Source organism: Octopus sinensis, linkage group LG19, assembly GCF_006345805.1.
Source record: "Octopus sinensis linkage group LG19, ASM634580v1, whole genome shotgun sequence".
In the NCBI taxonomy this organism is placed as follows: Eukaryota; Metazoa; Mollusca; class Cephalopoda; order Octopoda; family Octopodidae; genus Octopus; species Octopus sinensis.
This window is the reverse complement of record NC_043015.1, coordinates 41359076-41385708: the sequence shown is the minus strand read 5'-3', so window position 1 is coordinate 41385708 and position 26633 is coordinate 41359076. Positions and strand designations below refer to the sequence as shown.

General features: G+C 38.7%; 1 long non-coding RNA gene across 1 annotated transcript; it reads right to left on the bottom strand.

Annotated features, from left to right (window-relative positions):
- Positions 1–24204: 24204 nt before the first annotated feature.
- Positions 24205–24741, bottom strand: LOC118767183. Its single transcript, XR_005003087.1, has 2 exons — positions 24707–24741; positions 24205–24359 (listed from the first exon to the last, which is right to left on the bottom strand). It is a non-coding gene; the product is annotated as an uncharacterized LOC118767183 (long non-coding RNA).
- Between the last annotated feature and the right edge of the window lie 1892 nt (positions 24742–26633).

Here is a 26633-nt window from a genome sequence, read left to right as displayed (position 1 = left end):
CTACTACTACTATCAGTAGTAGTGGTGGTGGTGGTGGTGGTAGTAGTAGTAGTAGTAGTAGCAGCAGCTGTTGCAGGAACAGCAGCAGAGTGGTAAAGTCTGTAAAAAGCATGACTAAGTACCAAACAATGTTGTGTCAAGGTCAACTTAGCCTTCCATAACACCGAGTGACCTACAAGTCCCACTCCTAACGGCTCAATCCTCTTTGCTTGTAAACAGATATATCTTACAGTGTGTGTGCATATGTGTGTGTGTGTGTCTGTGTGTGTGAAGGGGTGGGCCAAGATAAGTGTACGTCAGCCCCAAATTAAATTCACATGGTTATGTCACATGAACTGAAGGGGACATGTCGCAGATTAAGAAGAACCTAATTAAACGACAATATGTGATGTGATCGTTATAGATGATAACGTTGACAAACTGATGTAATTATTCAATGCCAGGGAAGTATATCTGTGCACGTCCGTGTGTCATCGCCATCGTCTTCATCGTCGTCATCATCATCATCATCATCATCATCATCATCATCATCATCATCATCGTTGTCATCATGATCATCATCGTCATCATCATCATCACTATCATCATCATCATCATCACTATCATCATCATCATCATCATCACCATCATTTTATGAGGGGTTGCCGAAACTGGCTTTGGGTAAAAGAAAGTACAAGAGGATCGGTTAATTATGGTTTTACTCAACATATTCCCCCTCTCAGATTCACACACTTATTGTAGCCATTCTACAGATTTTCTAAGACCTGTAAAAGAACTCAGAATGTTAGGCCTCTAACCAAGTCTTTTGTGTTACCCTTAAAACCAGGAACTTTTTAAATACCTCCGTGTGTGTGTGTTATATATATATATATATATATATAAGGTGTATGAGTGGCTGTGTGGTAAGTAGCTTGCTAATGAACAACATGGATCGGGGTTCAGTCCCACTGTGTGGCACCTTGGGCAAGTGTGTTCTACTATAGCCTCGGGCCGACCAAAGCCTTCTGAGTGGATTTGGTAGACGGAAACTGAAAGAAACCTGTCGTATATATGTATATGTGATTTTTGTCTTGGTTTCAGGACCATAGCCATAAACCCCAACAATTTATCACCCACTATATATAAACCTGGATGTTATCAAAGAAGCTTGAGAGGTGGTTGGATGGAACTTACACTCGCCTCCTTATGAGAGCTCAAAATCTTTTGTGGAAGCGTCATCCAACCAAAGTGCAAATATATGGGAATTTACCACCTGTATCATCTCTTGTGAAAGGTAGAAGAGTCCAGTTTACTGGACATTGTTGTAGAGCTGAAAACGAGGTAATTTCTACTCTGGAAGCCATCTGCTCGCGATACCAGAGGGCGCACACTCTCCTACCCTGATGTAATCTCCATGGATACAGGCATCCAGCAACAGGACCTCCATAATGCTATGATGGACCTAGAGGTCTGGCGTAACATAGTAAATTCCATCATCTCGACCATGGCCAAACAATGATGATCATGATCACCCACTATAAATGTTTTCAAATAATTTTTGGCTTCTTCAACATAATAAAAGAGATCCTGCTCAGTTGAAACCTGATCTTCTTGAGACGATCACACACCGCCTCCAAGCACTGCTATAGGCAGCAAAAGTGCGACAACATTATAACTTAAGGTCAATGGGAAACAGAGTTGAAGGACAATCTGTGCCAAGCGGCCTCACTGTGTACTTTAGCTGTTACCATAGCAACAGTCCCAAGAGTACTTTTTGATCAGATCTCATACACACACACACATATATATACTCTCTCTTTTACTCTTTTACTTGTTTCAGTCATTTGATTGCGGCCATGCTGGAGCACCGCCTTTAGTCGAGCAGATTGACCCCAGGACTTATTCTTTGTGAGCCCAGTACTTATTCTATCAGTCTCTTTTGCCGAACTGCTAAGTGACGGGGACGTAAACACACCAGCATCGGTTGTCAAGCAATGCTAGGGAGACAAACAGAGACACACAAACACACGAGGCTATAGCAGAAGACACTTGCCCAAGATTCCACGCAGTGGGACTGAACCCGGAACCATGTGGTTGGTTATCAAGCTACTTACCACACAGCCACTCCTATAAGTACATATATATATATATACATATATATACACACACACACACACACATCTATATATATATATATATATATACATACATACATACATACATATATATATATATGTGTGTGTGTGTGTGTATATATCACCATCCCACATATGGGAGCAGTCTTCTATGTGAACCATATTACTCATTTGTTACAGAACAAACTCGACTCACCACTTCACACACAAATCTGAGGACAATCAACACAATACATACACAAACACACACACACACACATTCTCACACAGACTTGAAATGAATGATAATAGCAAAGAATGACCAAACATACCAAACCATTCAGAGAAAAAACCGAAAAAAAATTAACATTAAAAGCCCCGCCCCCACCCCCCACCCTGATAAGTTGTGACTTTACAAATAAAATGGGTGTAAACACAAGAGGTCAAGATAAATTATCGTTAAACTGAATAATTACCAACGAGATAAACAGTATTTCATTAAATGACTTGGGTCATTGTGAATCATCATCATCATCATCATCATTTTTTAGGTAACAGCATAACTGGTTAGAAGTTCACTTCAAAACCACATGTTTGGGGTTCCATCTCACCATGGGGCATCTTGTACAAGTGTCTTCTATATATGTATGTATATATATATATATTATATATAGGCGCAGGAGTGGCTGTGTGGTAAGTAGCTTGCTAACCAACCACATGGTTCCGGGTTCAGTCCCACTGTGTGGCACCTTGGGCAAGTGTCTTCTACCATAGCCTCGGGCCGACCAAAGTCTTGTGAGTGGATTTGGTAGACAGAAACTGAAAGAAGCCCGTCGTATATATGTATATATATATGTATGTGTGTGTATATGTTTGTGTGTCTGTGTTTGTCCCCCTAGCATTGCTTGACAACCGATGCTGGTGTGTTTACGTCCCCATCACTTAGCGGTTCGGCAAGAGACCGATAGAATAAGTACTGGGCTTACAAAGAATACGTCCCGGTGTCGATTTGCTCGAATAAAGGCGGTGCTCCAGCATGGTCGCAGTCAAATGACTGAAACAAGTAAAAGAGTATATATATATATATATATAATGTATGTATATATATATATGTATGTATATATATATATATATATATATATATGTATATATATATATATATATATATATATAAGAATGAATGTTTTTATATATAATGAACGTGAAATACAGGAAGGGATGAACACGGAACACAGACAAATCATTCGAAGCCTTCAATCTTCAGTCAGACACCGAATCATCATAGCAAATTTCGGCTGTTCAATTCTGATATTTGCTCCAACTCGGCCAGCCCCAAGAAAAAAAACTAAGCTGTAAGCATTAGATTTCTTGGTAGAAGACAGAAATGTGAACGCACAAGACGGATGTAAATACAAGAGACGAAAACGAAATTGAAAACAGTAATGAATAAACAAAAATATATATAACGGTGGTTGTCATACTTTAGACCAAATGAGACAGAAACAACAACATAGCAGCTGGCGTAGAAATAATTACCATTTCGGTAGCGGGGACACATGTTGGTCGAGATACGATGGCCAACAGAATGGTTTAAGAAGCAGCAAGTTGCAGGAGAGAGAGAGAAAGAGAGACAGAGAGAGAGGGAATCAAAGAGGGTGGAAGGCAGGGGACAGAATCAGTGACCAAGAGAAAAGGAGAAAGAAGGGATTGAGGATGGGAGGAGGATGGGAGGAAGAGGGGGGAAGAATCGGAGGGCGCCAAAAAGTTTGGTGAAGAATATATATATGTATGTATATATATGTATATATGTGTATATACATATATATATATAGAGAGAGATAGAGAGAGATCAAAACTACACTCCACCCCCAACAGGCTGTCAGACTGGTTGCCAAGAACTTACAATGCCACTCCAGTTTCTGACCGACTAGCATGCTGTCTTCCTTGACCTATAAACTGTTCTCTTTGAACCCTGGATACAGTCCCCTCTGGCCTAGACATGCTGTCACCATTGGCCCATAAACATAGTATTACATCAGGTCCCCTCTGACCCAGCGACATACTATCTCCTCTGGGCCTCGGACAAGCTATCTTGCTTGGCTTATAGAAACTTCCCCCCCCTCTGGTTCACTCCCTTTGTCAAGGGACACACTTGTCTTCCAAGGCCTATAGAATGCCAGCTCTTCTGGTCCACAGCGTACTGTCCCTTTTGGGCCATGGACATACTATCTCCTTGACCTTTCTACCAATGCTGTATGAGCCTCGTACCCCATGCCCCTCACTGCCCTCCTAAATACTTATACGATTTCTAGCATTGGCAAAAGGTCAGATTAAGTCAACTCCAGTACTTCACGAGTATTTTCTTATATCAACATTAGAAGGATAAAAAGCAAAGGTGACCTCAGCTGAATTTGAACTCGGGTTTAGTGACATAAAGCTTCCTAACTCAATACACAAAGCATAATGTCCGATGCTCTACTGATTCTGCCCATTTACCATCCTTTCAAATCTCTCTCTATATAAAGCTGAAGTTGTCTGTGTATGGCAGGTTTGGTAGCCTTCAACTAACACTATCTCCTCCGAGACCCTGAGGCGCAAGTTGACCAAAATTGAGAGTATGATAGAAGAAGGCTTGCTCTTCCTTCCGTGGAAGAAAAAATTCAAATCGGACCATGTTAACATCAGAAATTATTTATATCAAAAAGGTGCTTTTTTTCTATGAAAATCCCTATTTTTTAACGATTTTTTGACTGCTGTGTCGCCAGGTTTGGTAGCCTTCAACTAACACTATCTCCTCTGAGACCCTGCAGCGCAAGTTGACCAAACTTGAGAGTATGATAGAAGGCTTGCTCTTCCTTCCGTAGAAGAAAAAATTCAAATCGGACCATGTTAACACCAAAAATTATTTACATCAAAAAGGTGCTTTTTTTTCTATGAAAATCTCTATTTTTTACGAATTTTTAACTGCTGTGTTGCCATTTTTCGGTGTATTTCAACCAGAAAAATGTTCACTTAAAGAGAATAACAAGCTATATAATGCAAAATTTTTACTTTTCTTCAAAAATTCCAATTCTAAAGGGTCGAAACAAACCCGAGCAACGCCGGGCGATACTGCTAGTAATAAATAATCTTAATCTCAGATTTATAGAAATGAGGAAATGTGTTTGATGTTCCACTCACTGGAATTCATCATCATCATCATCAACATTCATGTTCCTATGGCTGCATCAATGAGATGGAATTTGTGGTGGATTCTTTACACCAGATCCCCTCGCTAGCTCTAACACACTCCTGTTTCAAACCAAGCCAGGTAAATATTTCCTCAAAGTCAGACGTGTTTTTCCATGGAAGACTGGAAACAAACCATGTTAACTGTACGACGATGCTCTTTCACAACGCTAACCCTGTGATGTCACAGGGGTGCACACAAATACACCCAATTTCTTTATTAGCCACAAGGGCCCAAACATAGAGGGGGACAATACAGCCTGATTGGGGTCAGACACACAATGATTATATGACTTTTAAAATTTTACAATATAATGAAATACACCCATGCACACATAACAGGCTGCTTTCAGTTCCTGTCAACCAAATCCATTCACAAGACCTTGGGTTATAGAAGACACCTTCCTAGGGTGCTGTGCAGTGGGGATGAACCTGTGACTACATGGTTGGGAAGCAAACTTCTTAACCACATAGCCATGCTTGGAAAACAAAAAGCATTTCTTAGAGTACCATCGGAGCAAGCAGAGTTATGTTCACAGAGCAATGAACTCAATGGCCATAGTAAGATTTGAACCTGTGATCATGTGGTTAGTAATTCTAACACCTTTAACCTCATTACCATTGTTATTTTCTTGTAATGAGACCCACCACAACTTAATTATTCTTTCATTATAAGTTTAACTTCAGTTAACAATTGAACGTAGTTACCACAGAGATAAACAGCAGTAATTAAATGGTCGTTAACCTCAAACTTGTTAGACATTAACAGTAGCTCCAATTATACATGTAATTGTCATCATCACCATCACCACCACATTAGATTACAAACAATCCCCACTGCAGTATACACCACTGCAATATACTATACTGTACTGCAATTCACCATCACTACACTATGTTTCGGAGGTGCATGGCTTGGTGGTTAGAGCATTGGGATCACAAGCATGAGGTTGTGATTTCAATTTCAAGACCAGGCTGTGTGTTGTTTTCTTTAGCAAGATATTTTATTTCCCCTCAGCTGTAGAAATGAGTTGCGACGTCACTGGTGCCAAACTGTATCAGCCTTTGCCTTTCCCTTGGATAACATCAGTGGCGTGGAGAGGAGAGGCCGTATGCATGGGCAACTGCTGGTCTTCCTCAAACAACCTTGCCCAGACTTGTACCTTGGAGGGGAACTTTGGTCATTCATGGCCAAAAGGGGTCTTTACACATTACACTACGTTACACAGCAACACACCACATATTATTTAAAAGGTAGCAGATATTGTCTGATGACGAAAAACAGTCACCACATAATTCACACTTGAATCTGCCAGAACATATCGAGAACGGACACGTTCTCGTTTGGACTGTCACTGTTCTGCATCCACCTCAGGAATTGCAACCAAAATTCATTTTATTAAATCTCTCAAAATGAAACCAATTTGTGTATTTCCGCTTTAAGAAAAAACAGTCAAGACAAATTTGAATCAATTCATTTTATTTTATTAATATAATTAATTGATCAATCAAGTAAAGAAACACATGAAAGCAATGAATGAAGAACTACAAAGAACATGGTCAAAGTGTTTTGTGGTTTCTCTACTTGCAGCAACTCTTCTCTGAGCCATGCTTGCAGCCGGAGTCACATTTGCAATTGCCTGAAACGAGAATTAGAAACTTAGCATTAGGAAGGGCATCAAGCTGTAGAAACAACGCCAGACTAGACATAGGGCTGCGTCAGCAAGGAAGACAGGTGTTAAATGATATTGATAAACTGAGGGTTACTAAATAGAACTTGGAGAATTTAAGAGAGAAGAGATTGAAAGTGCTATAGATCAACAAAGATCAATTAAATTTATGAAGAAACAAAACAAAATCCTGACATTGCCCCCTCTTTACTCTTTTACTTGTTTCAGTCATTTGACTGTGGCCATGCTGGAGCACCGCCTTTAATCGAGCAACTCGACCCCGGGACTTATTCTTTTGTTTCTTTTGCCGAACTGCTAAGTAACGGGGACATCAACACACCAGCATCGGTTGTCAAGCAATGCTAAGGGGACAAACACACATACATATATATACATATATACGACGGGCTTTTTTCAGTTTCTGTCTACCAAATCCACTCACAAAGCTTTGGTCGGCCCAAGGCTATAGTAGAAGACACTTGCCCAGGTGCCACGCAGTGGGACTGAACCCGGAACCATGTGGTTGGTAAACAAGCTACTTACCACACAGCCACTCCTGCGCCCTGTTTTTTTCTTTTCCCAAAACATTGTCTAGAACTAAGCTGTCTTTAAGGCAGTAAGGTGTGAGCTCTGGCTTGTGCATTAGTTTTAATTACAGTACACCTGGAGGTTTTCTCAATCTCCTCTCTTTGAGATTAGGGAATTTAGGTAGATTCAGACAAGAACGTTTCTGATTTTACCAAAAACTGAAGGAGACCAAACTTTACAAAAGAAACATGCCATACTTTCCCGGTTTCAATTCTATGTATCACCCTTCACAAGTCAGTAAAATATATTACAGGGGTCAATATAAATAATTAATTGCTTCATCGCTAGAAGGTGGCGCCCCAACATGATTGCATTCCGAATTTAGTGTATGTTTGAGGGGAGGGGTAAGAGAAAGGTATATTCTTTTAAACACGTGGACTTCAATATCCTTTTATTCTTTTACTTGTTTCAGTCATTTGATTGCAGCCATGCTGGAGCACCACCTTTTAGTTGAAGAAATCAACCCCAGGAATTAACAAAGCATAAAAGCCCACCATTCATAATAATTTTCATAAACAGGAAGAGGGCTGAAAACTCAGAAAACAAAATGTTTTGACTTGGTTCTATTGTTTTATTAATATACGTATTTGCATTCACCACATCCAATTTCTTTATTATCCACAAGGGCCCAAACATAGAGGGGGACAATACAGCCTGATTGGGGTCAGACACACAATGATTATATGACTTTTAAAATTTTACAAAATATAATGAAATCGAATGAGATACAACAAGGACGAAATACAAACATGAAATGAAGCAGAGAGATGGGTTACGCTCCGACCCCACGAGCCCCATTCTCCTACTGGAACCTTTGTATTCAGACTTATGACATGTTCACGAGGAATCTTTCATTCCCAGCACCCTCGCAACATGCAACCATCTTTCTTTGAACATTTTTCTTTGACAGGCATCTTCTTTCCAGCCTCACCTTCCTTTTAAGGTGGAAGATAAAATATCTCACCACATCCCCCCTGGATGGAAGCACTCCGTCGGTTACGACGACGAGGGTTCCGGTTGATCCGAATCAACGGAACAGCCTGCTCGTGAAATTAACGTGTAAGTGGCTGAGCACTCCACAGACACGTGTACCCTTAACGTAGTTCTTGGGGATATTCAGCGTGACACAGAGAGTGACAAGGCCGGCCCTTTGAAATACAGGTACAACAGAAACAGGAAGTAAGAGTGAGAGAAAGTTGTGGCGAAAGAGTACAGCAGGGATCACCACCATCCCCTGCCAGAGCCTCGTGGAGCTTTAGGTGTTTTCGCTCAATAAACACTCACAACGCCTGGTCTGGGAATCGAAACCGCGATCCTACGACCGCGAGTCCGCTGCCCTAACCACTGGGCCATTGCGCCTCCACTACATCCCCCCTAAACGCCCATTGAAATAAACGAACCGTTATGTGGAAATCAAAGACAACCTGTTAGAGAGAGAAAGTGTGACTCACCCTCTGAGCACTGGCACTTGGGTCCCTTACAGTCCTTGCATTTACATTCGTCACCACATTTACATGCTGTGTTATCACACTTTCCAGTTTTACAGGATGAACTGCAGCCACATTTTCCACCTGAAACGAAATAAAATAAAATCATACTTTACTAGCAGAATCGCCCGGCGTTGCTCGGGTTTGTAAGGGGAATAACTATGTAAGCATTTTTAGAGAGTTATAGCCAAAAAATAGCAAAAAAAATGCATTAAAAATGGAAAAAAAATTATGGTAAATTTTTTATTAAATCGTTGACTCATCGTAGACATTTTTAGAGAGTTACTTCCCTTATATAATAGTGAAAAAAATGCATTAAAATGGAAAAAAATTATGGTAAATTATTTTTAAAATCATAGACTCATCGTAGACATTTTTAGAGAGTTACTTCCCTTATATAATAGTGAAAAAATGCATTAAAATGGATGCATTAAAAAATGATGTTAAATTATTTTTAAAATCGTAGACTCATCGTAGACGCGCGCTAATACCCAGAAGGGCTCGATATGAATCACGACTATAAGATACCCGGTTTTGGTTAAACTGCACTGCAAAATGTGGGAGTAGTTAGGAATCTAAATTGTAGGAGACAGACACACAACTTCACTTTTATATATAAAGATATCTTTAAATCATACTTAGTTATAAATGTTTTTTTTTTATGCACCCTTTTCAAGCCTAGCCAGGCTCATGGGCTCGGTTTCCCGGTTTCTGTGGCGTATGTGTTCCCCCCATGCTAGATGGGACGCCAGTCCATCGCAGCATTACTCAAGAAACAGGAAGAGAGAGAGTGAGAGAAAGTTGGGGGCGAAAGAGTACAACAGGAGTTGCCACCACCCCCTGCTGGAACCTCATGGAGCTTTAGGTGTTTTCGCTCAATAAACACACACAACGCCCGGTCTGGGAATCGAAACCACGATCCTCCAACCAAGAGTCCGCTGCCCTAACCACTGGGCCATTGTGCTGCCTATAAATGCATTAACATACATTATTAGCTCTGGTGGTGATCATCGTCATCATCATATTTTAATTGCTTTAATACTTTTATAATTCATTAAAAACAGAAAATTTTATGCTCAGGTTACAGCTGATGGTTTGTCGCAAAGGAAGTAGAAACCCACACATCAAAATATAAAGTTACCACAAGACTAAAGACTTGGTCCCAATGCTTCTTCTAACAATGGACTCTGCTAAAGGCACCCTAAGGTCGTATGGTGGATTTATGATTTCTCACACAGACATACTCTTTTACTTGTTTCAGTCATCTGACTGCGGCCATGCTGGAGCACCGCCTTTAGTCGAGCAAATCGACCCCGGGACTTATTCTTTGTAAGCCCAGTACTTATTCTATCGGTCTCTTTTGCCGAACCGCTAAGTGACGGGGACATAAACACACCAGCATCGGTTGTCAAGCAATGCTAGGGGGACAAACACACACACATACATACATATATATATATATATATACATATATACGACAGGCTTCTTTCAGTTTCCGTCTACCAAATCCACTCACAAGGCTTTGGTCGGCCCGAGGCTATAGCAGAAGACACTTGCCCAAGATGCCACGCAGTGGGACTGAACCCAGAACCATGTGGTTGGTTAGCAAGCTACTTACCACACAGCCATTCCTGCGCCTATACAAAAACAGTTTTTTTTTTCTTTTGAGAGGTGGGAAGGAGTAAAGTTGATTCAATTGACACCCCTCCCCACAACCCTTCTATACTTGATTGGTACTTATCGTTATCAACCACACCACACAGACTCCGGAAGATGACTTAGGCAAACACACACAGACACACCCCCCAAGCATAGAGAGAGAGGCTATAAGTGGTTTTTATCTATCATGAAATAGATTATTTGTTACTACAAAGAGTATACAATCACAAAATTAAGATGGGGTTGTAGGGATGTTTTCATATGAGAGAATGGGTGGCTGTGTGTGTGTTTGTGTGTGTATGTGTAAGTTAGTGGTGGAGGGAGTGATATGGATAGCATTGGTCGCAGTTGTAATGGTGGTGGTGTGAGGAGCTGTACAAATATACTTAGTTTACATACATGCCTAAACAAATGTATGGTGAGAGAGAGAGAGAGAGAGAGAGAGAGAGAGAGAGAGAGAGAGAAACAGTCGGTATACTTTTCAAAAAAAAATTTTAAAAAACAGCAAATAAATTTTTCCAGAACAAAATGAAAAACATTTTTTTTTGAAAAACAAACTCTCAACAAAGCATGTGACGACTTGCTAAAACTTTTGCTGTCAAAAAGTAAAAACCTAATTCCTACTGCAGGTCATTGGTGTTTTGGCATGGGGATTGTATGGGTCTCTAGATTCCAACAAATAAATAAATAGAAAAAAAAATTAACAGTTAAGTTCATATTAAAAAATTTAATACATAGAGTATTTTAAAAGTCTTAAATCTATTATTGGTGTAGAACAGTAAAATTCTTTGGAAATTAAAATAAACTCAGGGTCGTTATTCACTTGCAAAATAATAGCTAATTTAATGTTGACATATATTCCATGCATGGAATATTTAAAGTCTAAAAATAAAAACTTTTACAAAATATTGTGAGAAAAAAAAACTATCAGTTACTAATTTTTTTATTTTTGTTTTCTGGTTTGAAATGTGTCAAGTTGCAAACAGGTTTAGGACTTTTTCTGTCCTTTATTTGCAAATCAAGAGAACTTCATTCTTCACCTTCCACTAAACAGTGAAGGATTTACTTAGTAATCTGACATGATTAACACAGTGGTGTAGGAAAACAGAAAACGTTCAGATGCACGAAAAAAAAAAAAAAAGAAACCCCACCTAAAGGCAGTGCTCCAGCATGGCCACAGTCAAATGAAACAAGTATAAAAATAAACGTCGACCTATTCATATTTAATGTGTGGAGTGATTAAAAAGATAACTACAAATAAAAACATGGTGGGAAAATAAGATGAAAGAAAAATGCCCTATTAGTAATTTTATAGGCAATTATGAGAGAAACATTTTTCAGGATATGTTTCAGTGTTATTCTGATCTCATCAGCAAAAAATATATAATCTTCACTGTATTTTTTGAAGTAATGATGAATGACTCACTAAATGAATGCACCAGAATGTAGGTCTGCTGATATAGAGAAACAGGAAGAACAACCTACCCAGTACTGTTACGGGTCGTTTGAAAATAAATATATTTATGACGTTAATGGCCACCAAAAATTAGAAACCAACCCACCCAATATTGTTCATGATCTACATCCTAATAAAACATCCTAGTTCAGTCTATGAAAGTGAATGGTTAAAGCCGTATGTGCTCAACAGCTGTTTCGTGGGTACGTAAATTAATTTGGAAGTGATGTTTACCCAAAACATCTGTAGAAAAAAATGGTAACCCAAAAAACCATTGTCCACCAGTATTTACTGCATTGTAATAACATTGGAATTTAACCCTTTCGTTACTGCATTTATTGAGATGCTCTGTGTTTCTTTCAATTACTTTAAATATAACAAAGAATTTAGTAAAATAACTTAGTTATCATTCAGCTAGTGTTAGGAACATAAATTGCGACTAAGGTTTGGTGGAAGATTTTTATTCAAAACTTATGAAAATAAGACATTTGTACACAGAACCAGAGCCGGTTTCAGCCGGGTTGGTAACAAAAGGGTTAATGGTACATTACCAAGTTCTCAATTATCATGAGTGTATTTTTCTGAAGTGGATACATAAATTCTTGCTATATAGTAGATATGATTAAAACCTATTTCGAAATATTTCATTCAAAAACCGTCTCGTCTGTGTGAACAAACATCTTGACAGCAATCTCATTTTGATACAAATTTCAACAAATTTTCAAGTATTTACATTTTTTCGTAAGTTGAACTTGAGAATTATTTGAATAAAAATTGTCCGTTTCTTTTTTTGTTTGATCTTGTTCCTGATAACATTATCAATCAAGTAACATTTAAATTTTATTCCTATATTTATTTTGGCGGTTTATATCAATATTCTTACACATACACATGTACGATAATATGGTTAAAAAATGTTTCCCGATCACATGGTCGTGTGTTCAATCCCACTCTGTAACACTTCGGGCAAGTGTCTTCGGCCTCTGACCAAAATCTGAAGTGGAATTCGATAGATGTATCATAGACTGAAGCTTTGTACTTGTACTATTTACATTTGATCAAGTTATTATCACTTTACTCTTTTACTTGTTTCAGTCATTTGACTGCGGCCATGCTGGAGCACCGCCTTTAGTCGAAGAAATCAACCCCAGGACTTATTCTTTGTAAGCCTAGTGCTTATTCTATCGGCCTCTTTTGCCGAACTGCTAAGTTACGGGGGACGTAAACACACCAGCATCGGTTGTCAAGTGATGTTGGGGGACAAACAGAAACACACAAACATATACACACACATACATATATATACGATGGGCTTCTTTCAGTTTCCATCTACCAAATCCACTCACAAGGGTTTGGTCAGCCCGAGGCTTATAGTAGAAGACACTTGCCCAAGGTGCCATGCAGTGGGACTGAACCCGGAACCATATGGTTGGTAAGCAAGCTATTTACCATACAGCCGCTCCTGCACCTGTTTATACTAAGGACACTGTTTTTATACAGATCAATAAAATAAGTATCAGACAAACTACTGGGGTCCACATGAAGATCCTCAAAAATAGTGGCATAATATGGCCTCAGCCCATGATTGAAACCAATTTAAAAAAGTATGTTTTATGCATGCATGTGAGTGTGTGATCCTGTCCCATCTATCAAAGGGGATCTCTTTAACTTTGAAGGTTAGCAAGGTATAAGTTAAAACTATCAGTGCTGGTGTCATGATAAATGCACCCAGTACACTCTGTCAAGTGGTTGATCTTTGGAAGGGCATCCAGCAACAGAAACCATGCGAATACAAAGATATTAAGCAAGATGTGATCCTCCAACTTATTGGATCCGAGACTGTGGACATGATAGGATACAGCCTTCAGGTTTAATCAATCATATTTATTGTATTAATTTCTATCAAATGGGGCTATGCTACCTCTTAACATAAAGTGGGTATAATTTTAAAATCCCAGTTTATACATATTAACTGTATGTATATTTGTACAGTGGAGGCGCAATGGCCCAGTGGTTAGGGTAGCGGACTCGTGGTCATAGGATCGCAGTTTCGATTCCCAGACTGAGTGTTGTGTTTACTGAGTGAAAACACCTAAATCACCACAAGGCTCCGGCAGGGGGTGGTGGTGATCCCTGCTGTACTCTTTCGCCACAACTTTCTCTCACTCTTTCTTCTGTAGGCCTGCTCACTTAGCCAGCGGGGTGGCGTTATTTGAAGGCTAAAACAATGCAAAGCGCATTGTGACCAGCGATGTGTAGCAACATCTGATAGCCTGGTCGGTCACGGTGATCACAGTGATATTTGTACATGTGTGTGTGTATAAAAACATTCTTGCCACAGAGGGCTCTTGGTCTTGTATGAAACAAGACAATCCCTCTAGTGCTGGTGCCATAATAAAATGCATCCAACTGCAGCAACCATGCCAAAAGTGGAATATGATCCCCAGGCTGGTTGCAGTCTCAATTAAGAAGCAACTTGGACTGTTAATGATCCATCCAACCCATACCAGCATAGAAAGTAGACAAAATAATGATGATGATGATAAATGATGTTATTTGCTTGGGAGTTGAATGAGTGCAAGTTTTCTACAAATGAATACAGAAAACAAATTTAATACAACTATAAATTCAATACTAAAATACTATATATAGAGATTAATGAATAACAATTGGGGGAAGTAGTTACGTAGACATACAACTGCCTGAATTTCATTCAATTTTCATAAACTGTCCTATTGTAAACCACTTGAAGTCAAAATTTCTTGATTTTCCTTCGTTACTGGTTACATGCAGCAGGTGTTTTGGAATCTGCTATAGAAATATTACTGAACAAACAAGTTTTTTCAGTTCTTTGTTTCTGCTGTGAAGTGTACAGTTGGACAAAGGAAGAATAAAAATTCCCAGAAAGAAAGAAAGAAAGAAAAAAACCCAATCCTAAAATCTTTGAATGAACATAAATGCTTGATAAAATGTGATAAAAATATTTTTCTAATTTTGGTTTTCTAATTTTGTATTCGTGGCGTTTCTTCGCCGCTTCGGTCGTCCGGCCGGTTTGGCGTCGTGGTGTCGGGATGAAAAACCGCCTTAAAAGACAGCGAGCTGGCAGAAACATTAGCACGCCGGGCGAAATGCTTAGTGGTATTTCATCTGCCGCTACGTTCTGAGTTCAAATTCCGCCAAGGTCAACTTCGCCTTTCATCCTTTCGGGGTCAATAAATTAAGTACCAGTTACGCACTGGAGTCGATATAATTGACTTAATCTCTTTGTCTGTCCCCTCTGTGTTTAGCCCCTTGTGGGTAGTAAAGAAATAGGTATTTTGTCTGCTGTTATGTTCTGAGTTCAAATTCCGTCAAGGTCAACTTCGTCTTTCATCCTTTCGGGGTCGATAAATTAAGTACCAGTTTCGCACTGGGGTCGATCTATTCGACTTAATCCCTTTGTCTGTCCTTGTTTGACCCCTCTATGTTTAGCCCCTTGTGGGCAATAAAGAAATAGGAATTTTGTATTTAAGGTGGCAGAAATCATTACAACACAAAGGAAACTTCTATGTGGGAGATCAACTCGCTATAAGTAGCAGTCACTCTCCCTTGCATCCTTAGTGAAATTGGAATTATAAAAGAAGAATGCTGTTCTATAAAACACCAAGGTTATATTGGATGATGCCGATCTAGATACTGAAAAAGATACACACACAATGAGCTTTTCAGTTTCTGTCTTCCAAATCCACTCAGAAGATTTTGGGGTCAGCCAGGAGAGATAGTACAAGACACTTGCTCAAGGTGCTGCACAGCGGGATTGAACCTGAAGCTACATGGTTGGGAAGTATCTTCTCTGGAATACATAAACGCCTTGCAGTATTTATATGAAGGCGGCAAGCTGGCAAATTGCTTTAGCCGCATTTCGTCTGTCTTTAAAATCCAGAGTTCAAATTCAGCTGAGGTCAACTTTGCGTTTTGTCATTTCAATGTCAATAAAGTACCAGCTGAATACTGGGGTTGATGTAATCCACTCGCCCCCCCACCCTTCCCTGAACTTGCAGGCCTTGTGCCAAAATTTGAAATCAATATTTATAGCTATCATTCAAGTTCAAAATGCAACCAATATCCTTCACATGGCCTTGAAGGGAAATGCTATAAAAATAAGTTTACTATTTATCTGGGTGAACACCTGGCTTGTAGCCAATGGCAAGGATCAATATGTTCTGGTTAATTTTGTGCACGAAACAGTATTATTAAAATAACTATTTTGTGGCTTTGAATTTCATCCAGTCACCATGGCCTTATATCTTTATGAGATCAATAAGATAGGTAATCAAGTTGATTTCATTGATTCTGTTTGTTCCAAGGAAATTTCTGATTCGGCTATTTTTACACCCAAAATAAGTCCTGCTTTGGTCTTCCACATGGAAGAACTCTTTCCTCAACAACTGTGGTTCCGAGCCAAAATCAGACAACAATATTTCACAATTTGACAAAAAAAAAATAGAACATTTTCAGATTTCAGAAAAATTCAAAAATAATTTAATTAGCTTTTACATTGATATTAACAATTTTACATAATTAAAATATGCATAATTGTTTTATATGCTTATATTTATTTTTTAATGAGTCACCTTGTTAGGCACAGCTGTGTGGTAAGCAGTTTACTTTCCAGACCACACGGTTTTGGGTTGACACAGAGTGACACCTTGGGCAAGTCTTTCTACTATATATAAGTGGTTCCCAAGCTGTAGTCTGCAAAGGTAGTGCTGGGGGTCTGTGGGAGAACTCCTTTAAATAGAAGGAATCCTTCTTGGTAATGAAAACGTTGGGAAGCACTGTACTATAACCTTGGCCTGGCCAAAACCTTTAAGTTAATTTTGTATACGGAAACTGAAAGAAGCCTGTCGTACATGTATACACATATATATATATATATATGCGTGTGTCCCCTCTACATTACCGCTTGATAACCGGTGTTGGTTCGTTCACGTCCCCATAACATAACAGTTCGACAAAGGAGACAGAATAAGTACCTTGAGTTAGAAAATAAGTACTAGGGTAGACTCGTTTGACTAGAACCCTTCAAGGTGGGGGCCCTAGCAGGACAAATTTTTTAGTAGTAAAATATTAAAGTTTGAAAATTCTAAATCGTTTTATAGTGCCTCATTCCATGCATTTGTTCCCTGACAGCTTGTGGAGAATTATATATAAAAAAAATAATCGTTATTGATATTATTATTTTTTAACCTATCTAAAAACAGAGTCATCTAAATAAGCAGTTTTGTAGAAACCGAAGCAGTAATCGTTTATAGGTCAACTCTGAAGGGCATGAATAAAAGGGGGCTTGGAATGAAAATTAGCCAACTCCATAACAAACAGAAATAAAATGGATTTTTTATTCATAAGGAGAAAGATAAGATAAATAATTGCGTAAGGAGTGTAAGATATTATAATGATGAGGTCAATGACCTTTAGAGATATATAGAGAGAGAGAGAACGGGGGTGGGGGGCAAGTCGGAGAGAGAAAGAATGACATAACGAGAGTGTGTGTGTGTGTGTGGGGGGGGGGTTATGAAGTGAATCACGGATTTCTAAGAAACAGATATAAGGAGGTGATACGAGATAGGAGATAAGAGGGCGATCTTTCAAGAGGGCGATCTTTCGTTTGTTGTATCACGTTTCCGTCGATGATTTCCGTAAAAAACTTTTATTTTTTTACATATGGGCTTGCGGGAACATTTGAAGTAATGAGAGCGAAAGAGACTAAGAGGAAGCGATTTTATGACGAGGGAATTTCTTTTGAAGTTACCGAAGCATTGATGTACATGTGTGTGCGCGCGTGTGTGTGTGTGTTTGATGGGGTGTGGGAGACCGACAGTATGTTGTGTAAGTGAAGTGCTTCTGTTAGTGTGTGCGAAGAGACAGAGGGAGTAATGTGTGAAAGAAAGAGATAACTGAAATTTTTTACTCGGTGTATGTGTATATGTATGTGTGTATGTATGTATGTATGGCCGATTCAGTGTACTGAATCGGCCATACATACATACATACACACACACATACATAGATACATACACACACACACATACATACATACATACATACACACATACATATACACATACACCGAGTAAAAAATTTCAGTTATCTCTTTCTTTCACACATTACTCCCTCTGTCTCTTCGCACACACTAACAGAAGCACTTCACTTACACAACATACTGTCGGTCTCCCACACCCCATCAAACACACACACACGCGCGCACACACACATGTACATCAATGCTTCGGTAACTTCAAAAGAAATTCCCTCGTCATAAAATCGCTTCCTCTTAGTCTCTTTCGCTCTCATTACTTCAAATGTTCCCGCAAGCCCATATGTAAAAAAATAAAAGTTTTTTATGGAAATCATCGACGGAAACGTGCTACTACAAACGAAAGATCGCCAAACCGGAATTCAACTCTAAACGTTCAGAAACTAAACACACAGTGAGATGCAAATGAATATATCGCTTTCAAATTTTGGCACAAGGCCAGCAAGTTCGGAGGACCGGGTAAGTCGATTACATCTACCCCAGTACTCAACTGGTACTTATTTTACTAAGGCTGAAAGGCAAAGTCGGCCTCGGCGGAATTTGAACTCAGAACGTTAGACAAAATGCCTATTTCTTTACTACCCACAAGGAGCTAAACACAGAGAGGACAAACAAGGACAAAGGGATTAAGTCGATTACAGTGCGAAACTGGTACTTCATTTATCGACCCCGAGAAAGGGTTGAAAGGCAAAGTCGACCTCGGCGGAATTTGAACACAGAACGTTAAGATAGAACAATATATAAATATATTTGCCGCCAAATTGAAATCCCAGGGATTGCGCGGTGAAACAACTGTTTGCGTGGCTTTTAAACTAAACAAAAGATGAGAGAAAAATCACACCAAACGACTCGAGCCATGTCTCCGTTTCATTCTTTTAAGATATCGAAATAAAACAGGATTTTTTTCTCTCTCACATAAATAATGTCTCCTTGCATAAAACTGTCTCTGCGTACAACTCATTCGTCATTCAATCATATGCGACATCAATTACTTGTAATTATTATTATTTTTTTTTTATCTAAATGAAAAAATCTAAAGCCTTCCCTCCCCGTTACGTCTTGGTTCTAAGCCAAAATTATGATTTTATTTTTAGTCATCCAGCTTCTATTCCTTTTATAAAAGGATTTTTTGGCTGTCAATTCTTATACTGACCATATCAGTATAAAAGGCCAAGGTGGATAAACTCTAAGTCGAGATTTGAACCAACAGTGTAAAAATCAAGCTCAAAATCTTCAATTCCATTTGGGGAATTAAAAGCTGTTTTAGGAAATCGAACTTGAAAATCCGAGTATCGCCACAGAAAACACCAAAATATATTTGATACAATATATATTTCTTTACTACCCACAAGGGGCTAAACACAGAGGGGACAAACAAGGACAGACAAAGGGATTAAAGTCGATTACATCGACCCCCAGTGCGAAACTGGTACTTTATTTAATCGAGAACGAAAGGCAAAGTCGACCTCGGCGGAATTTGAACTCAGAACATAACAGCAGACGAAATACCTATTTCTTTACTACCCAGAAGGGGCTAAACACAGAGGGGACAAACAAGGACAGACAAACGGATTAAGTCGATTACTTCGACCCCCCAGTGCGAAACTGGTACTTTATTTAACGACCCCGAAAGGACGAAAAGCAAAGTCGACCTCGGCGGAATTTGAACTCAGAACGTAACGGCAGACGAAATATATTTGATACCATATATTTATTTAACCTGTGAACACCTGAAACTTGCAGCGCTTCTTTTAGTGATGCAAAAATAAGAATATAAAATGTTGAACCTTTGTTCTTGAAGCAAAAGTCCGTTTGCCTGTCATGGACAAACGCTCCTCTCTATTCTCAGCCATCACATATTTAAATCAAACAGAATTCTTTAGAATCATTACAATTGATATTATTAGCTCGGGGAGAAAGGTTAACTTTAGCCACTTCATTATTTATATCTAGCTATATCCCAAACTTTAACCTTAGGAACCAAATTTTTGAAATTTATTCTGCTGACACCTCAAATATGAAAAGACATTGTATGGTGATCAAAAAACTTCGTATCTGCTTTAAATGTCCCAATCCAAGCCCTTGACACCAACATCTAAGATGCTTCCTGGTCTTAGCCATCAACAATCCAGATCAAGTCTTCTGAAAGACGTCACTGAAGTCACCTCAGATGATGTGATTCAAAACAAACTTCTTATACAAGCGTGCCCCCCACCACCGACTTTGTTTCCTCATAACTTTAAGAAAAAATAGATTTTTTTAAAAATGGAATTTTCTACAGATGCGTTTCAGATGGTGTAGATTCCAATACAATTGGTACCTACATCAACTGCAACGTTTTTGTTGAAAATTGCATTAAAAATATCCCGTTATGAGGAAACAAAGTCGGTTAGGAGATATATATACATATATATATATATACATACGTATAAAGCAGTATTTCGTCTGCCGCTATGTTCTGAGTTCAAATTCCGCCGAGGTCGACTTTGCCTTTCATCCTTTCGAGGTCGATAAATAAAGTACCAGTTACGCACTGGGGTCGATGTAATCGACTTAATCCGTTTGTCTGTCCTTGATTGTCCCCTCTGTGTTTAGCCCCTTGTGGGTAGTAAAGACATATATATATGTGTGTGTGTATATAAACGGAATTCAATGTAAAAGATGGTTGGGCGCGCGCACTCACACACAAATACTATATTACAAAATGAAGCTTAATATTTTGTAGATATATGTGAGGCATGTCACTATGTGTGCACGCCCATTTTTTTCTCCCATGAAATTTCGATGTAACTGGAATCTAGACTCTCTGGTGTTTGGAGAAAATTCCATTAAAAAGCATCCGTTTTTCTCAAAGTTATGAGGAAACAAAGTCGAAGGGTGCATACTTGTGCAGATATATTTATATATACATACATTTATACACACACACACACGCAGGCCAGGGATGTGTGTGAAAGCGCGTATAAGAGTTGTAGTGTAGCTTATTTAGCCTGAGGTCAGCTGTGATCCAACAACCGATGAAGCAAAGATGTTAAGGCTCAAAAAGCCCGATCTTTTCCCCTTCTTTCAGGATTGTAACAGATTATTTAGACTTCAATTTATTTTCTTAAGGCAGAGAGATCAAGCTGATGTTTTCAGCAGACACTAAAGTTTGGTGTCAGAAACTAAGTTGACAAACTGACAGAAAAATGTTTGTTTGTTTTTTGGCGAAACTCTGTGGGTTAGTAGTATTTGCAAACATTATAATTAAATAAATAATTGCTTTAATGAATGTGGCAGTGGTTACTGACAGACTCCGAAAATATCTCTCGAAAAAATAACCTATCAACTGAAAATATAAACAAAACTTTAAAGTTCAAATATATAAAGTTCAAAGGGTTAAATCAAAGTGCCAACGAGGGGGTAAAATGTGAGTTTATAAATACACACACAGCTTCTGAAGCGCTCGTGTCCCTCGAAACATTGCGCACGGCCCATTGCCTAATCGCCCTAAGCATGCTCAATATTTCTGGAGCTGACTTTCCAAAGTTCAACGCAAATTTACCAAATGTTTCACGTTGGCTTTCTGTTCCAAATTCCTGCCCATGACAAAAATCGCAGACTACAGCATACACGTAATATCAAAATTTTACAATTTGCCAAGTAAACACAGCGATGTCACTCGGCACATGGCCTTATAAAGGGCCACTTCTAGCTCTCAGTGCGCACGCGAACGTGCTGCCATGTATTGGCGCGCTGCGGAAACCTTTTAATACCACTTCGTAATATACGCACAAAGGCAGCTCAAAAGGTCGCCGTTTTGACACCGTGGTCGAAAATCCGGAACGAATTGCAGAAGGTTCTCGATTCTCTTATGGAAAACGACTTCCAGGCCGGATTCTAAAAGCGCCAGGAACGCGGGGACCAGGGCAGTGCTGCGCAAGGTGACTATTTCGAAGATAATGTTTATACACACACACACACACACACACACTCGTAGTTTGGCGCACAAACTTTAGTACAATCTTAGTTTAGGTTACCAATTGACTGATCAACGAGAATGCTCAATGGTTCAATAGGTAGTCGGTGCGACAACTTTGTACATGTTAGAATTAAACGAATGGAAAGAATAGATCTCAAATACTACGTAGTAGTTTTGTTTCCGTTCACGAAAACATTTTATGCTTGTAAGCCATATAAGATTGGCTGTATAAAGTTAAGAAATCTAGATCAACCCTTCAGACCCCCAGGGGATAGACATCTAGGGTAGAACTGTCCTTCCCTTCACACTGAAGTTTGATTTTAATGGAGATTTTGGCTGCTATTTCTAACAAGCCGAACGACCACGTTGGCTCGCGTTTCCTGGACTCCGTGTTTATTGTCCAATGTTATGGAAACTAACGAATTATATACATACATATATATATACATATATATATATATATATGCACACACACATACATGTACGCACAATAGAAGCCGCTTACTGTGATCATTTGAAGCATTTTCGATAATAATCGGTTGACAACATTAAGTAAATATAGTATAAGACCTAATTTGATAGCAATAACCGGTTGATAACAATAAGCAAATAGAGATTCACTAATTTCTATAGCAATAACCAGTTGATAATACTAAGCAAATAAAGCGCTTAGGGTTCACCAGATTTCGATACCAATAACTAATAGCAAAATGAGTCCGGGACCCACAGATTTGGGTGACAATAACTGGTATAAATGACCTTAACCGAAGTGTTTATATATGAAATATTGAAACGCATATCTTTTTTCTTGATCGCCATTTATAGGATCTTTCTCTCTCTGCGGATTCAACGAAGTTGCTCCTTGATAAGGGCCGTGGCGGGTCCCTTACAGCACCCCTTTCTTCAGAGAGGGTTTGCTTGGGGGGTGGGAATGGGGTGGGGAGGCTGTAGGGTTCTTGTCATAAACAAAAAGCAGTAAAATGATAGGGAACTACTGTTTGACGACGGATCGGATCGGTTTGTAAGTACAACACAGAATGGAAATGAAAGAGATAGAATGATGGCTACTAAAGGACAGGTGATATATTGAAAAGAAAGAAAGATAGATAGATAGACAGATGGATAGATAGATAGATAGATAGGGAAAGAGATAGATAGATAGACAGACATATATAGAAAAATAGATAGACAGATAGATAAACAGACAGAGAAATAGATAAATATAGACAGAAGGATAGATAGACAGAAATATATAGACAGACAGAAATAGATAGACAGAGAAATAGATAGGTAGATAGAGAAATAAAGATAGATAGATAGATAGACAGACAGATATATAGACAATCAGAGAAATAGATCGATAAATAGAGAGATATAGACGGACATGAACAGGTAGATATAAACAGTCTCCCACATTGGCTCATACTCGAGCCAACATGTAAATAGACAGACAATAAGATATAGACGGACATGAACAGGTAAGACAAATAGCTAGACATAGACAGAAAGATAGACAGACATTGACAAATAGACACAGACTCCCTCGATGGATCATACTCGAACCAACATGTAAATAGTTAGACAGACAGTTAGACAACAATGAGACAGACAGACATAGATAAACAGATATAGACGGAGATGAACAGGTAAGACAAATAGCTAGACATAGACAGACAGACAGACAGACAGACAGATAGATAGATAGATAGATAGATAGATAGATAGATAGATAGATAGATAGATAGATACTGATAAATAGACATTGATAAATAGGCATAGACTCCCTCATTGGGTTAGACAGCTGTGAGACAGACAGACATAGATAAACAGACGGATTTAGACGGAGATGAACAGGTAAGACAAAAGGCTAGACATAGACAGAAAGAAAGATGGATAGACAGATAGATGGATATAAAAAGGGATGAAAGACCGTTTTTTCCCCCAAAAAACTTACCCTCCAAGGTACAGCAACAACTGTCTGGCATGATTGATGCTTTAGAAGTTTAATATATTCAATGGAAGGACAACAAAGTCTACTTTGTTGTTGTTGCTCTGGTGAAGTGTGTTTATGCTGTTGTAGTAACGGAAAAACACGTATTATAGACGGCTGCCACTGATATATATCCTATATGTATATAGAACTATATATGTGTGTGTATATGGTGTGTATATGCGTGTGTATGTAAGTTTTAAATACAAGTGGTCATGTAGACATGTGTGTGTGTCTATTGAAGCTGTTTAATGTCTGACTCTGTTAACCACTTTTGACAGAGGGATAGACGGAGTGGGAGGAAGGGGAGGCTTGCGTTGAACGTAGGCGCATACGAAGGGGGGAGATGAAGAGGATAGGTAAGAGGGGGGAAAGTAAGAGACGCGCATACGTTAACGCGTAGAATGACATAAACGCATAGAGGAAAACGACATGTAGGCATTTTGCACGCATGCACGCAACGCACGCATTTGCAGTGAGACACACACACTCACACACATATATATACATATATATGTGTATGTATAATAGATGCACTCACGCGAAAGTGCACATGCGCAAATGTAGAGACGCACACACACACATAGGCGTACACATACAGATGCACGCACGTACTTATACACATAGGCTCATAGACGCGTAGCTATACACACACACGCACACTTGTACACATACGCACATAAGATACATAAGCATACATACATGTAGATATACACACATACACACGGAAATGACCGAAGAGTAACGTGTGCAAAGTCAATAATCTTAGGGTGGGTCGGTCACAAGTGACGCACGCACACACACACGCACGCATACACACACATACACACACACACACTACATACATATACGTATAAAGTCATACACGTACATACATTCATATGTGCTGTCACACATGCATACACATAAATGCAACCTGCTGCCCCCTCCCTCCACGTCACTCCCTTATTGGATCATACTCGAGTCAACGACAGAAGCCTGCTAGAAATAGCAGCCAAATCTTTTTCTGACCTCTCAGTCTTCATTTTTCTGAATTAAAATAAATATAAAATAAATGTAATTTATATTTCGTTTTTGGGGATCCCGTTTTTGGATTTGGTTTGCAAGATTCTTTATATGAGTTCGTGTGTTGAAGCATATTCTGTTGTGTCTGGGGAGAGTCATTTTCTTTTGGTGCCTTATAATTTAACATACTAAGCGGTAAAATTTCCACTTTTTTCTTATTTTTAAGAGTCAAAACTATTGAAAAGGTTGCAAGAAGCAACGAAAATTTTAGGACAATAAAAATAAGAAAAAAGTGGAAATTTTACCGGTGAGTGTGTTAAATTATAAGGCACCAAAAGAGAATGACTCTCCCCAGACACAACAAAATGTAATTTATTTTATAAAATAATGGTAATTATGGATATATTATTTGTTTGTCGTTGGTAGAATGAGTTTGGTTTACACTCGCCAATATAGTTTTTGCTGATCTGTATCAGAGACTTATTTGCGGGGAAGAAAGTGGAGGAAAACCAAATTTCGAAACCACATTAGTTTCTCACCCATTACGTCATTTTGTTCTTATGACCAGGAAAGTTGACCATTATTATCATTATTATATCTGGAACCGATTTTCCAAGGTTACGCTCTTGAATAAACTGCTAAAGCTCGAGGCGAAAGAGGGCGAGTCCTCTTTCGATGTCTGTTTCCCGTCTTTAATAATTAAACAGCAATAAAATACTGAATTCTTCATCAATATCTTTATGATCGTGATGTATTTTGGCACCATCCAAAAGATTAAATGGGCATTTAATGAAAGCATATTTCAGAGCAAGTTCATGAAAGCTGTTGAAGTCTCATTTCTTGTATCGCTCTGTCGAGCAAAGAAAGCATTCCTCTCCTCGATTTAATGCCGTATGGGCAATTCAAGATCTTGTGGTCCTTCACCAAACATTTCTTTCTTCTTCAGCAGTGTTAAAGACATAAAATCAGAAAATTTCAAACTACATGGCGCATCAAAAAGAGTGATTCTGGGCATACTTATAGAAATGTGCCCCCCATCGACTTTGTTTCCTTATAACTTTCAGTAAAATAGATATTTTTCTAATAAAATTTTCTGCAAACACGTCTCAGGATGTGTAGATTACGTTTATATCGGAATTTAGTGTGAAAAAAAAAATCTTTTTAAATTGGTGACCACGCGGACATAGAATCAAATATCACATTTTTAAAAATTCCATTTCATTTTGTAGATCTGTATGGGTGCGCCCTCCAACATTTTTCTTTCCTTTTCACATTAAATTCCGAAATAATCGGAATCTGCACCAACTGAAAGATATTTACAAAGAAATTTCACTAAAAACATGTATTTTTTATAAGGTTAAGAGGAGACAAAATCTCGAGGGTTCACTCGCAGAGTTAATGGTTAATGTTACAGTGAATC